Source organism: Eumetopias jubatus, unplaced genomic scaffold (assembly GCF_037043125.1).
Source record: "Eumetopias jubatus isolate StellerSeaLion01/CBP00866 unplaced genomic scaffold, mEumJub1_p1.0 scaffold_2, whole genome shotgun sequence".
NCBI lineage: Eukaryota > Metazoa > Chordata > Mammalia > Carnivora > Otariidae > Eumetopias > Eumetopias jubatus.
The window spans coordinates 106,673,123-106,687,606 of NW_028274808.1; the positions used below are offsets into that span (position 1 = coordinate 106,673,123).

General features: G+C 35.3%; 1 pseudogene; it reads left to right on the top strand.

The window, feature by feature from the left end:
* Positions 1-993: 993 nt before the first annotated feature.
* LOC148164877 (proteasome assembly chaperone 3 pseudogene) lies at positions 994-10,624 on the top strand (annotated as a pseudogene).
* Positions 10,625-14,484: the final 3,860 nt, after the last annotated feature.

The following is a 14,484-nucleotide window of genomic DNA, read 5'->3' on the forward strand; positions in this document are numbered from 1 at the left end:
GAACATTGATGAGGCAATGAGAATTGTAGTAGTCAAGAGTACAAAGAGGAAAGATTTCTGCCATTGGAGTTTTTGGCCATTCTGGACACTGACAGAGACTGAAGTTTTTATGCAAAGCTTTGTGTAAAGTCCAGCAGATGATAACATGTGGGGGAAAACCATGAGAGTTAACGGTGGAGACTGGGGGATTTCAAGAACATACCAGTTTTTCCCCTCAGGACATTTACTGAGTAATAGGACTCTGCCAGGTGGGAAACTAAAAGCCTAAATGTAAAACTGCTGAAAAGCTGAGTGAAGATTTCTTCAGTCTCCTTCAAAATATAGTTAACAGCCTCCTGGGGATCAGTTTTCTACAAAAGAAATTTAATTTTTAGTTAGAAAGTCTGGAAATCAGGGGTCAAATAGGTAGACTGGGTTCTGCTAGAACTGCACATGACTCTCAAATCATCACAAGCTCTAGTTAGATTAAAGTGATGAGCCATACTCTATCTGACCATGGAAAAGAAAAGCAATCCCTGGCTAGGGGAAGAGTTTGTCCTAAGCTTGTGCATTTTTTTCATATATAATGTTTAGCATTCAAAAAAAATTATGCATGTTAAGAGATGAGCAAAACCAAGAGAAAGCACAGAAAATGAAAACCATTCCATATGTGATCCAGATATGAAATTAGCTATCAGGGATATCAAAAGATTTTCATTATACTATCTAAGTGAATATAGAAAAAATATGGAGAAAATATATTAAAATACAAGGATTTTGACTAGAAAATTACAATTTCCAAGCATGAAGCAATGTTCCTTCCAGAACTCTAAAATCTCATATCTAAATTTAAGGACATTTTTGATGATTTTTTAAAGAGCAAAGTACATGCTGAAAAATAAGGATCAGTGAACAGGAATGAAGGTAAATAAAAATATATAACTGAAGAACAAAAATGATAAAAATGATGGAAATACCCCAAACAGCAAAAGAAATGTAGAGGATTCAGCAACAATGGCAAATAAATGTATAATTGTTGTCCCAGGAAAAAAAGAAGGTAAGGATACTCAAATAGGTGAAGACAGATTTTTAAAAACTGAATAAAAATATCAATTTGAAGATTCAAGAAGTTCTGAAAATCCTAAACAAAATAGATACAAAGAGAATTACACCAAGGCATATTAAAATGTTTCAAGTGTAAACCAACCTGAAGGGGAAAAAAAGAAACCTTTCATAAAAAAAGAATCCTTCACTCTGAAAAGTCACTAGTTTAAAATTCAACATTAATATCTTCTTAAGCTTATGAAGAAATATACCTTATAAGAAGAAAAACAAATTATTAAGAGACCCATGAAAACAAGTATCCCTGATCATAGTGGAGGAAATATAAAACCTGGAATTAGTCTTCTGAGAATTTTAAATAAAATTGTAACATTGAAATTAAAATAAAATAAAATTATAACATTGAAATTTAAGTTTGTGTTAAACATAGACCCTTCCACCTACGATCAATGACTCCATCATTCACTTATTCGTGTAACCAGTGTTCATTTAGTGTTAGCAATATGAAAGACACTCTTCCTTGGACCTGAGAATACAATTAGATTAAGATGAAAGTGGAAGAAAAGGAAGTAGGAATAAGAGGAGAAAATAAGGAAAAACACGAGAAGGGAGGAGAAAAAGAGGAGAGGAAGATATGGTCAATGTCCTCATTGTGATTTTTAATTTAGTACAGGAAAAATGTGCTGAATACATTTAATTAAACAATTATATATTGTAAAAAATGTTATAAAAGAAAAATAGTGTCCTCAAGGAAGAATAAGTGTGTATTGCACACACGTGTGTGTATAAATGTGTGTTTAGTATTTGCTTTCATGAGGCCAGAGAAGACTTTTATGTGAATAAAATAATTATGATGCATCCTAAAGCAAATGTATTTCCAGTCAAATGAAACAAAGAAAGAGCACTCCAAGAGAAGGCATGATACATATAATTCCTGAGTTGGGAAGATGTTGATTATTTGAGAAAATGAAAGACTAGATTGGGAGGATCATCATGTTTGTTAGGGGAGTTACATGAGATTAAGCTGAAGAGCTGGAACCCAGAAAACGGAGGGCCTGGTGGGTCATATTAAGACGTTTGGATATGAAATCAGAGAGGGAGATGAAACATGAGAGACTATAAACTCTGGGAAACAAACTGCACGTTTCAAAGGGGAGGGAGACTTGTCAATGGAGTAGATGCAGGTGTATGGGAAAGACAATAGAAAAGATTAACTTCTAGAGTTCCTTCATGAGAATTGAATATGTTATGGTGTTAATTTTTAGATTAGAAAACACAACAGCAAGACTAGGAAGCTTTGGGGCATGGGATGAGGAAATTTCTTTGAATATTATATATTTGTTTATGTAACACTGAAGGCACCTACTCTAGTAGTATTGGTTATGGTTTACTAAAGTCAGGGCTGTAAGAATATTCACCATGGTTGGAGAGAGAATCCATGAATCTCGAGAATAGTGTGGGACGTCTTTGTAATCATAGGGCCCAAATGTCAATGGAAGGGTTATTTCTAGGTGTAGATCTATTACCATACCCTGCTTAAACACTTCTAGTGATAACTTTTTATCACATAGCAGATTTTTTTTTTCAGACAACTGAAATTGTTGGATCTTTTAAAAAAAATTTTATTCATTTTTTGATGATGGTCTGCATATTTTTGTCACATAATAAAAATCTATGTTTATTTATTTATTTTTAATTCTTGCTTTGGCTGTTGGAGGCCAAAGTAAATGATATACCATAAAAATGAGAGGGTCTCATGTCATTACTTACATGTGCCAGGGATTCTGCTTCTTCCTCTCCTATCAAATATATTTGCCAGACTCTCTTGCCACTGTGTGTTCCTTTGAGGTCTGACAAGAGGAGACATTCACATGAGATTAAGGAAAATGAGATTGGGTAAAAGATAGGTGCTTGTGGCAGTGACTCTGCAGGGATGGCCCAGCGGCTCCTTCAAGGTGGAACCTGAAATCTGTGCTCTGGATTTCTGGTTAACACATTCTCCACTCTTTTGTTCTCCCAGTCCTTTGACTTCTTTTAATACCAATTCCCTGGATTAAATACTTTTCTACTTAGAAGATTTAGAGTAATATCTGATCTCTTGAGTTGATTTTCCAAGTATTTGGATGGAGGACGAAATAAAGACCTTTCCTCATCACATTCAAAGTGGCATATTAATGTTGGGTATGAACTCAAATGCTAGCTCATTTGGTAATTCTCAAGAGTGAGTTTATATTTCTCAGAAGCACACTTTGTATATAAAATAGCTGAAAATATCATGCCTGTAGAAGTTAAGGATATCAGTATTACTTAAGTGAAAATTGTGAAAGTTTATAATGAGATTTTTGACATTTTTTCAACTTTTTTTCACTCTCTAATGAGATAAAATAATAGGAAATTATTGGGCATCTTTAAAAATCACATCCACAGTGAAGAGTATTTTCTAGAACTAAATGCAACCTAAGGTTGACTCAGGGATACATTTGTCACCATGGAAATAGTCAACCTATTTGTACATGTAAAATAATTAAAACTTAAGAAGGCATTTTATTTCATGGAGTATGCTTGTCTGATAAGATTCTAAGCATGTGAAATAAGACTAGAATTCAGTTAGCCACTTGGGATGAATTTCTTTTTCTTTCCTTTTTTTCTAAAATTCTATTTTTATTGTTATGTTAATCACCATACATTACATCATTAGTTTTTGATGTAGTGTTCTATGATTCATTGTTTGCGTATAACACCCACTGCTCCATTCAGTATGCGCCCTCTTTAATACCCATTTAGAATTAAGTTTATTAAAAATCAGCTTCTACAGAAATCTGGAAATCTACCAAATACTTGCAAGAATAGGACAAGTGTTTACTCAGGAAAATCTGCTGAAATTTGGAAAGGGTTTCTGGATTTGTGGCACACTTTCATTCTCCTCTAATCAGATCTACCGCAGACTTGAAAGCCGGAAACCTCATAATTGTGGTAGCCATGAAGAACCAAAGCCTTGCAGGCATAGGAGGAGGAAGAATGGATGCGGACTTCCTCAAAAAGTCCCAATTCTGTAGAATTGTCACTGACTTACCTGTCTCCCAATAGCCTGGAAAAGTCCCATTCACAGAAACACTCTGTAGGTGACAAATGTACAAGTTTTTGCTGCTGAAAACAATGTATCCTGCATATTCACAACTGCTTGCGTCCAATAGCAAAACAGGAACTACAGTACAAAATAAAGGTGAAAATGGCTGTTAAAATGTGATTGATAGCCAAGGCTGCAAAGAAAAAGGTAATGACTGGAATTAGGAAATAAAATATCTGTGATTGAATTATAAAAGCTATTTGCTTAAAAACAAACACAAGTCACTGAGAATCCCATATTTAGAAAATAATTAAAACTTTAGGAAGGCATTTTATTTCACAAGGAGATTAAAATTAAATAGAAAAAAATCAAATGAATACTTTCTTAAGAAAATAAAATTAACAAGAAATCAAAAATTTTGTTAGAGGGTAAAGCCACAGCAACTCTCTGATTAAAATTTAATAATCAACCCAATACAAAACTACTAATTATGCACAAATAAAAGGTTGTTATATGCTAATTATGTGCAGTTATAAATTTCATTGCTCTAATTCGATTTGCTCTCATTATACTTCACTGAGTTCTACTCAGCCTTTGTCTAGCTAGGTGCAAAGAATTTTCTACCCACATAAAGTCATTTTATTTTACAAGAATGAATGTAATTATCACCTAGCTAGAAGCTAAGGGGCTTTTTTTTAACCTAGCTGGAGCGAAGTGACCCAATTAACACCTTGCAAGAATACCCTGAATATTATACATTTTACAAGGTATTTTAAGCTTAGAATAGTTTTGATTGATGGGTTTCTCCTCTTGAGAAGTTTTTCTCTTTCTCACTGTCTAAAATTTGATTTTAGAATCTCAGCTCAAAAATTACAATCTTTTTTAAATTTATAATGATCCCAGGTGCTGCTTTACCAACTTGAAGCAGTTAAGCTTTCTTATATATTTTTGTCCTAGAAACACACCTAGAAGACATAAAGCAGATTAGAGCTACCCATTTAATGTTTCTCTGCTATAGGAATAAACGACTAACCTATTTATCCATCCTAAGATACATGGCTGTATTTGGTCTCTCTCTCTCCAAAGGTCTCTCTCCATTCTGTTTAAGTATCTTTAAGATCCATTCTATAAATGAGTATGAAGGAAGCTGCTTAGCTAATGCAATATAATCTGAAAAACAAATCAGTAAGAGATTCTAGTAGAATACTCTTATAAATACTAATAGCTTCATATTTTTGAAAATAAAATTAGTTTTGATTCTAAAATCCATATGTAACTGATTTTTTTAAAGATTTATTTATTTATTTTACAGAAAGAGAAAGAGTGTGAGTGAGAGAGTGGGGGCAGGGGCAGAGGGAAAAGGAGTGAGAATCTTTAAGCAGGCTCCTCACTGAGTGTGGAGCCCGACTTGGGGCTCCATGCCAGGACTCTGAGATCATGACCTGAGCCGAAACCCAGAGCCGGGCGCTCAACTGACTGAGCCACCTAGGCACCCCTATAACTGGCTTTTCTATTACTGGAAATTATATAATTATATAGACAAAAATTATATGAAATAATATAGAATAGTATTTATATGGAATATAGAATAATATATATTCTATATAAATAACATTTATATAGAATAATGTTTATATAGAAATAATAGGGATAAAAATTAGAAGATTTCTGTTGAATGTATACCAATACTTACTCACTCTACTTTAATCTCACATTTCATGGAGACTCTTGACTGAAAGACTGTTTTCCTCAGCCAGGGATTTCTTCACCTAGATGTCTATATATTCATTCCCTCATTTCTTTAAGTTCTTTCCTCAAATATCACCTTTTCTAGTTGGCTTTTTCGTAAGTGTGAAGAGATATAGACTATTAAATAAAAATTTCAAGATGAGATTATGTTATGTTATCTTTGGTATTTGTCATGTTGACACAAGGAAATTTAAATATATATCAATGTCGGTCTAATTAATATCTACGTAATGAACTCATAAAAACTTATAAGGAGTAAAGCAGAGCTCCACAATAGCCAAAGGATTTTTTTCCAAATATTTTTCTAACTTTTATCACTCCATAAATACTTCTAGAACACCAATACATGCAAGAAAGTAAACTACTAGTGTGAAGAAGAAAACATGCAAGCAAATCTCGCCACATTTAAGGAATTCTTCATAGTGTTCAACACACATACATATGCACAAATAGCTATGTAAACTGATAAATACAAGGGGTATGGTAATAAATATTTGAAAAAAAATGTTTTATGAAATTGGAATGGAGAGAGAGTCCTCATTTTAAGATAAGGATCTGCAGAATTTTTTTCTATAAAGGAGTAGAAAGTACATATTTCATACTTTGCAGGATTTATGGTTTCTGGAACAAAGTCTCAACTTTGCCTCTGTAATGAACAAGCAGCCATAGAAATATATAAATGAGTGGGTATATTAGTTTCCTATTGCTGCTGTAATAAATTAACACAAACGTAATAGCTTAAAGTAACACAACTTTATGTGTTTATATTTCTGGATATCTGAAGTCAAGAATCAAAGTGTCAGCAGAGTTGCATTCCTATTCTGGTCTTCAAGGGAGAATCTGCTTTCTTCCATTTTTAGCTTCTAGAATCTACCTGCTGGGCTCAGGTTCTCTTCCTCACATCACTCTGCCCTTTTGTTTTCATGGAAACATTTCCTGCTATATGATCTAATTCCCCTGCCTCACTCTTCTACTCTTGCGATTACATTGGGTTTGGGATAATCTCTCAATCTTAAAATCCTTAATCTCAACTGCAAAGTCCCTTTGACTATGCAAGGAAAATTATTCATAGGCTCTAGAGAGTAGGATGTGGACATTTTGGCAGGGGAGGCTAGAAGGTGGGGAGCTGTTATTTAGCCTACTGTAGCATAGCTCTGCCCCAATAAAATTTTATTTATAAAAACTAACAGCAGGCTAGATCTAGTCCATGGGCCAAAGTCTCTTAAAAATGGCCCCTTTGGGGAGCAACTGGGTGGCTCAGTCAGTTGAGCATCCGACTCTTGATTTCAGCTTTGGTCATGATCTCAGGGTCCTGGGATCCTGCTCTGCCTTAGGCTCTGAGCTCAGCAGGGAGTCTGCTCTGAACTTCCTCTCCCTCTGCCCCTCCCCCTGCTCATTCTCTCTCTCTCTCTCTCAAATAATTTTTTTAGGGCCCCTTTTGTCCCTTAAGAGAGGGATTGGCAAACTTATTTTTTCTGTTTCACATACTCCTAGTATTTACCCAAGAGAAATAAAAACATATGTCCTTGTAAGGACCTATACAAGAATACATACATAGTCTTGATTCCTAATAACCCCAAACTAGAAATTATCCAAATATTCATCAGTTGTGAATGGAGAAACATTGTAGGACACCCATAGTACTGTCTACTACTCAGTAATGAGGACTAGAACTACTAATACACTCAAAAACATGGATAAACATTTTATTAAGTGAAGAAAACTATGGATGTGAGCTCTATAGTGCATGATTTTATTTTTATTTATTCACTCTGGAAAAAGGCAAAGATATGAAGGGCAGACATCAGATCAGTGGTTGCCAAAGAACTTTGATGAGGGGAGGAAATTGAATAAATGGGGTTTGTGGGAACTTCGTATGGGACTTGCCTGCTGATTATTGTGGTGTTACATGACAGTAAACATAGGGGAAGATCTCACTATCTGTAAGATGCATCAATAAACCTGACTTAAAAAAATAGAACTTTAAGTAGAGAAAGAGTAAATGTGGGATTCTATACTATATGACTTTGATTAGCTCTATAAGTTGCAGGCAGGTTAATTTGAAAGATTTGGAGTTAATCAAAGACGTGGTACATGAAGTATGGATTATGAAGCATATTTTAATTTATCAGGTTTTCTTTTTCCTGGAATTAGTTCACTGTCCATTTAAGGAGAAATATCCATTTTAGGTTTTTTAAGTTATGCTCACTCACCTTTATGGAAGCTTACTGATTATTCACATACACTATTTGTATTTGTTTTTGTTTAATGCAATGACATTTTATTCTTCTAATTCTCCATATATTCTTTTAACAAGATTCTCTACTTTTTTTCTTAAAGGCTTTTTATAGCAGTTTTAGGATTATAACAAATTTGAGAGGAAGCTACATATACCCTCTGGCCCCACCCATGCATAATCTCCCCCCTTTAACTACATGACCAAGCTAAATGGTACATTTTTTACCTAGGATGAACCTACATTGACATATCATAATCACACAAAATCTATAGTTTACCTTAGTGTTCACTCTTGGTGTTGTATATTCTTTGGCGTTGGACAAATGTATAATTACATGTATCCACCATTTCAGTATCATACAGAGTATTTTCACTGTCCCAAAAATCCCATTCTAGAATTAAAAAAGTAATAATTCAGTGTTAATCTTGGAAAAGAGAAGCTACATATCTCTATGAATTTTATAAAAGACTGATGATAAACTCCTCAAAGACAAAAATAGATTCAGTTTTATACTACTTAATTTAATTTAAAATACAATTGTCTTTAGAACAGTGACATGCATTCTTTATTCAATAAATATTTGTAACGGTTTCTTTTAACATTTTTTTCTAAAAATAATATCTTCCTTCTTAAAGAAGCAATTATGAACAAATTGATAGGAGTGGCTATATAATATAAAATGTTATTATCTTTAAGTTATGTGAGCTAACATAACCCTGTCGTGCATACATTGCTTACACTAATATCTAAGTAAATAACAAATACCAGGTGAACAAAATCTTTTCCATAATCACTACAACAACAATGAGAATAAGTTACAAAAGAATGTCTAGCCAAGGATAAAGAGAGTTAATACGGGAAATATACATTAAAGAATGCAATATGAGATGGATGTTATTGAAGGTTATTGAAAAAGTAGGAACTTTTAAAAAATATTCCAAAAATAGAATTAGTTGGAATGAGATCTATTGGACAGAAGGAGTTTTGTTTGGGAATACAAAGTAGCAGCACTGTATTTTTGTTTAGAAAGGTTTAATAGCAATTAATGTGTGATCTCTCTGCAAGGATTTAATCAGGAAAGAATTCCCAGAACTTGGTTATTGCTTTGGCTCTTGGAATTAGATCACGTTGATTGGGATCTTGGTTCTGGCTCTTATTAGCTGTATAACTAGGTTGTATAACTTGAGTTTTTCCTGACATTTAAAAAGATCAGTTGTGATTAGTGCCTACTGTATAGAGTTGATCTACTCACTGTAGATTCATAATTCCCTTTCTTTTTTCTATTTTAAGAGATTCCTAATTCTGTTGTGTCCAGATAAAAAAATCCATCTTCCAGCCTCCTTCACAGACATGGGTGATCATTTGTCCCAGTTCTTTTTAACAACATGGTTTGAAGCAGAAGTCATTGTGTGGGAATACTACTACAATGCTCTAAAAGGAGGACAGACTCAGCTGACATGCACTTGTCATTGGTTTCCTATCCCTATTTTCAAATACAGCATACTTTTGTGATACATGGGGGACTGAGCATCTTTGGACCATAAAATCAAAGGTCAGGCTTTAAGAATGATGGATCCAAAAAAATGGAAATTATCTGGAACATTAATGACTTGGAATGCCTACCTCTGGACTATTTTATTTTACTTTATTTTATTGAGGAAAATTATACCTCTCTTTGCTTAACTTACTCTACTTGGATTATCTGTTATGTGCAACCCAACCAACTCTTTGATGCCACAATATGCAAAATACTTGGAAGATTCTTGGCACTTGTAAATACTTTATAAATATTAACTATTAATAAATTTCAGAAAAGTCCAAGAGATGAACAGAGAGCAATTCATGAATGATTTTTCCTTATTCACCAGACTGGATAAAATGAGAGAAATCATGTGTATGACATTGTAGAAAATTAAATGTTTAATCCTGAAAGAGAGAAATATAAGTACATGAAGAAATAATTTAAAGTGGAATCCATATTTCTCAGTGACTAATAATAATGCTGAGTGATAGCAACATCCAACTACAAGCAAATGAAATTCTAATGATCTATATTAGAGTTTGATTTATTTGCACAGGCACATGCTGTATCAAACTGTACTGTTTGTCACATGCAGATACCCAACTAGTTCTTGCATGTGTTAAATTTTTGTTATATATATGTGCGTATGTGTGTGTGTGTATATATACACACACACACACACGCACATATACACACACACACACACACACACACATATACATCCGGGTAGTGGTGACCCAGTTCGGGAAGATGGGTACCCTGGTCTCCCTGGAGCCCAGCCCCATGGCCAGTGACATCAGCAAGCCCGTGCTCACCACGAAAGTCCTTCTTGGGCAGGATGAGCCTCTCATCCATGTCTTAGCAAAGAACCTGGTGACGTTCGTGTCTCAGGAAGCTGGAAACAGAGCGGTCCTCCTGGCCATGGCTGTGAAGGACAGGAGCGTGGAGGGGCTGAAGGCCTTGAAGGAGGTGATCCAGTCCTGCCAGGTGTGGTGACCCTGGAGCAGCAGACATGCGTGCTACTCAGCGGGCTGAGGGGACACGCGACACCCTCAGTCAGGCAGGAGGAGGAACTCTGCCTTTAGCTCTAGAAGCCAGAAGAAATGTGCACATCCCAGGCAGACTGTACTTTGGGCGCTCTTATCCGCGGGTGGAGGAAAGCTGTGGAGTGTGTCTGGGGGACTATGAACCATTCTTACCAGGGCCCAGATAGCTGCATATATTTGAGACTTGAAAGATGAGTCATCAGGCATGAGTCCTGGCCCCCCACGTGCAGTATCTGTTGTTGAAGGAAATTTTTTTTATTCACAATAAATGCCTATCCCCCCCCCAAAAAAAACACATATACATCTATAAGATACACACACACACATACACAGTATATCCCCATATACACATATGAACATAGTGGGTTAATTTCAATTCTTCTAACTCAAAATACTTGTGATAAATTTCTTGATATAACTTCCCTGCTAGGCCTTCTTGGTATGGAGCAATCTGTGCTTCTGGCAAAATTGACTTATGCATCTCAACATCCTTCATGATTTATAGAAATTACCCTAGTTAAAATAAGTTTGAGGTGACCTGAATTTATCATTAAGACAGCAGGATACTTGGGGCGCCTGGGTGGCTCAGTTGGTTGGACGACTGCCTTCGGCTTAGGTCATGATCCTGGAGTCCCGGGATCGAGTCCCGCATCGAGTCCCGCATCGAGTCCCGCATCGAGTCCCGCATCGAGTCCCGCATCGAGTCCCGCATCGGGCTCCCTGCTCGGCGGGGAGTCTGCTTCTCCTTCTGACCCTCCTCCCTCTCATGCTCTCTGTCTCTCATTCTCTCTCTCACAAATAAATAAAATCTTAAAAAAAAAGGCAGCGGGATACTTATGTTTTGCCTTTATTCCATATATCCAGTTTTACCCCTTTTATTCAGTTTAGTATGATGTAACTAATGTAGAAAAAAAAAAAGCTTTGCTTTTGGTAGCAGTTATTTAGGAATTATTTGCAAATGAATTAAATGGCATTGATATTTTATTTTATTTTATTTCAGAAATAAGTATAGCGATAATTGTTTATACAAACAATAGTGAGGAAGCTAAAACAGTGTTACATATAATGAATTCTTTTGAAACTGATTTTATTGTTCTGGTGAGGAAAATCCATAAAACCATCAGACACTTATTTACTTCATTAATCATTAAAATAAGAAAAGACTAAATTTTTAAATGGCTTCATGGAGCACAGAGATGGGGTTATCTTTGTGATGCAGGCAGTTGGACTAATCAAGTAGGTACAGAAGTGCAGACTAATCAAGTAGGTACAGAAGCACACACTTTTGCCTAATTTTACCACTAATCCTTTTCCAATAATCTGAATAATCTCCTTTATTTCTCTGCTTAGAGTACTCCGGGGCCAAATCCTTCTTATAGCATTTAAGTTATAAACGGCCACATTTGCTGCACTTTCGAAAGTGGAGTTTCAGATTAGCTTTTATGCTTCCTAAAACTCATTTTCTTTACAATAGTTGTACTAAGTAATGCAGGTGAAAAATAAGCAAAGTGTTTGCATAACAAATTGCAGAAAACAGGGAAGAAAATAAGAATTAGCTTTTGTTGCTGAGGTAACTGTGATGTTGTATATACATTTACACAGACAAGTCCAGGATTTCAGATTTTAAAAATGGAATTTGTGCAGATCATTCAATGCGTTATATAACATTTATTTAGAAAAAGATCAAATTAAATATCAGGGTTCAAAAACTACAAGTTTAGAGACTTTCTGTATGCATAAATGCACAGTACAGCTATGGAATAATTTTGTTTTATAAAGAGACTTCAGAGTTGAATCTCAGAAGCTAAATTGAACAACAAAACAGATGTTACTTTGCTGACTAGTGATAATGAGATGAAATTGTTCTATTCTGCTTTAAAGTTCTATAACAAAGCATTTAACTTAAAAACTTAATACAGTAATTTTAGATGTACAGAAATGAATTCTTATGCAAAAAAAATGTCTTTTTAAAAAACAAAAAACATTTTTTTCTGAATAATTTTATTATACGTGATTCTTTTATTTTCATTTCATCTTTTGGTACTTTAATTTGCCCTTGTTATCCACATAGTAATATAAATTTTATTTTATTTTTGTATTTTTTAAAAGATTTTGTTTATTGGGGTGCCTGGGTGGCTCAGTTGGTTAAGCGATTGCCTTCGGCTCAGGTCATGATCCTGGTGTCCCGGAATCGAGTCCCGCATCGGGCTCCCTGCTCAGCGGGGAGTCTGCTTCTCCCTCTGATCCTCTTCCCTCTCGTGCTCCTATCTCTCATTCTCCCTCTCTCTCAAATAAATAAATAAAATCTTTAAAAAAAAGATTTTATTTATTTATTTGACAGAGAGAGACACAGCGAGAGAGGGAGCACAAGCAAGGGGAGCTGGAGAGGGAGAAGCAGGCTTCCCGTGGAGCAGGGAGCCCGATGTGGGGCTCAATCCCAGGACCCTGGGATCATGACCTGAGCCGAAGGCAGAAGCTTAACGACTGAGCCACCCAGGCGCACCATACATTTTATTTTTAATTGAATAAAAATATATTGGATAAGATAATGAGAATGATTGGTATGTAATTCCAGGTGATCGTGATTCTCTATTTCACAGATAACCATCAAGATTGTTTTATCATGATCCATGCATTGACCATTCGTTCCTATGGGTAGATTTGACTACTCTCCAAAAGCGTGGGCATTTTATTTTTTCTGTTCCCTTTCCAACAATTTGTAGGCTATCTTGTCTCCAAGGGACAAAAAGGCAGAATCATGATGTTGGCAGTGTATTGCTACAGTTCCCATGATAAAAGTGATGAGCCTAGTCATGACAGCTACCACACCTGCTTCTGAAAACGCCCTTCCTATCTAGTGTGTGTCTGCTCCAAAGAAAAAAATAGAAGTGCATAATTATGAGGAAAGTTTCGCAGTGATTTATCTTCCTCCAAAAAGGCCTTAGTTGCATGCAGATCGTCTAGGAGAACAGGCAAGATAGCAATGATGTAAATGTTTAAAATAAATGAGGGTTTTGGGGCGCCTGGGTGGCTCAGTCCTTAGGCATCTGCCTTCGGCTCAGGTCATGATCCCAGGGTCCTGGGATCGAACCCCACATCACGCTCCCTTTTCGGCGGGAAGCCTGCCTCTCCCTCTCCCACTCTCCCTGCTTGTGTTCCCTCTCTCCCTGTCTCTCTTTCTGTTAAAAAATAAATAAAATAACAATAAAATAAAAGATAAAATAAATGAGGGTTTTTATTTTCTCAAGAATTTAACAATTCTTTAGTACCTACTATATATTCTACTGGCGCTTTAAATACTATAAGTATTCAGCGAGTAAGTCAGTCTTTGTATCTCCTCTTATACATTTATTGTAACTCAAATATAGATTTCCAAAGTCTTGTAATAAAATTTTGCTTTCTTTGTTTGTGTGTATGTCTATATAATACAAATTACACACACACACAGCACTGTGGCCCACCACTAATTCATGAATTGTGTTGGGTGTAGTTCACAAACTTACTCCTGAGTAATCATGCCTTGCTATGGACCTTCATGTATTGAGGTTCTAAATTTCCTTCATTATTTGAACATTTTTATTTCTAAATATTGTTTTATAATTTGAAAACCTACTGTTGGAAAAAAAAGATACTACATTCATGTAGGGAAATTAATATTGACGGTAAAGATTGTACATGCTTAAAACAAACTCAAAATTTTTGCCACATTCATACCAAGTATATTAAAATGTGGGGCTAGATGCTCTAACAAACACTCCTAGATCTCAGTGACATAACAAGACAAAATATGTATTTCCTGTTCACATCTCAGCTCACACTT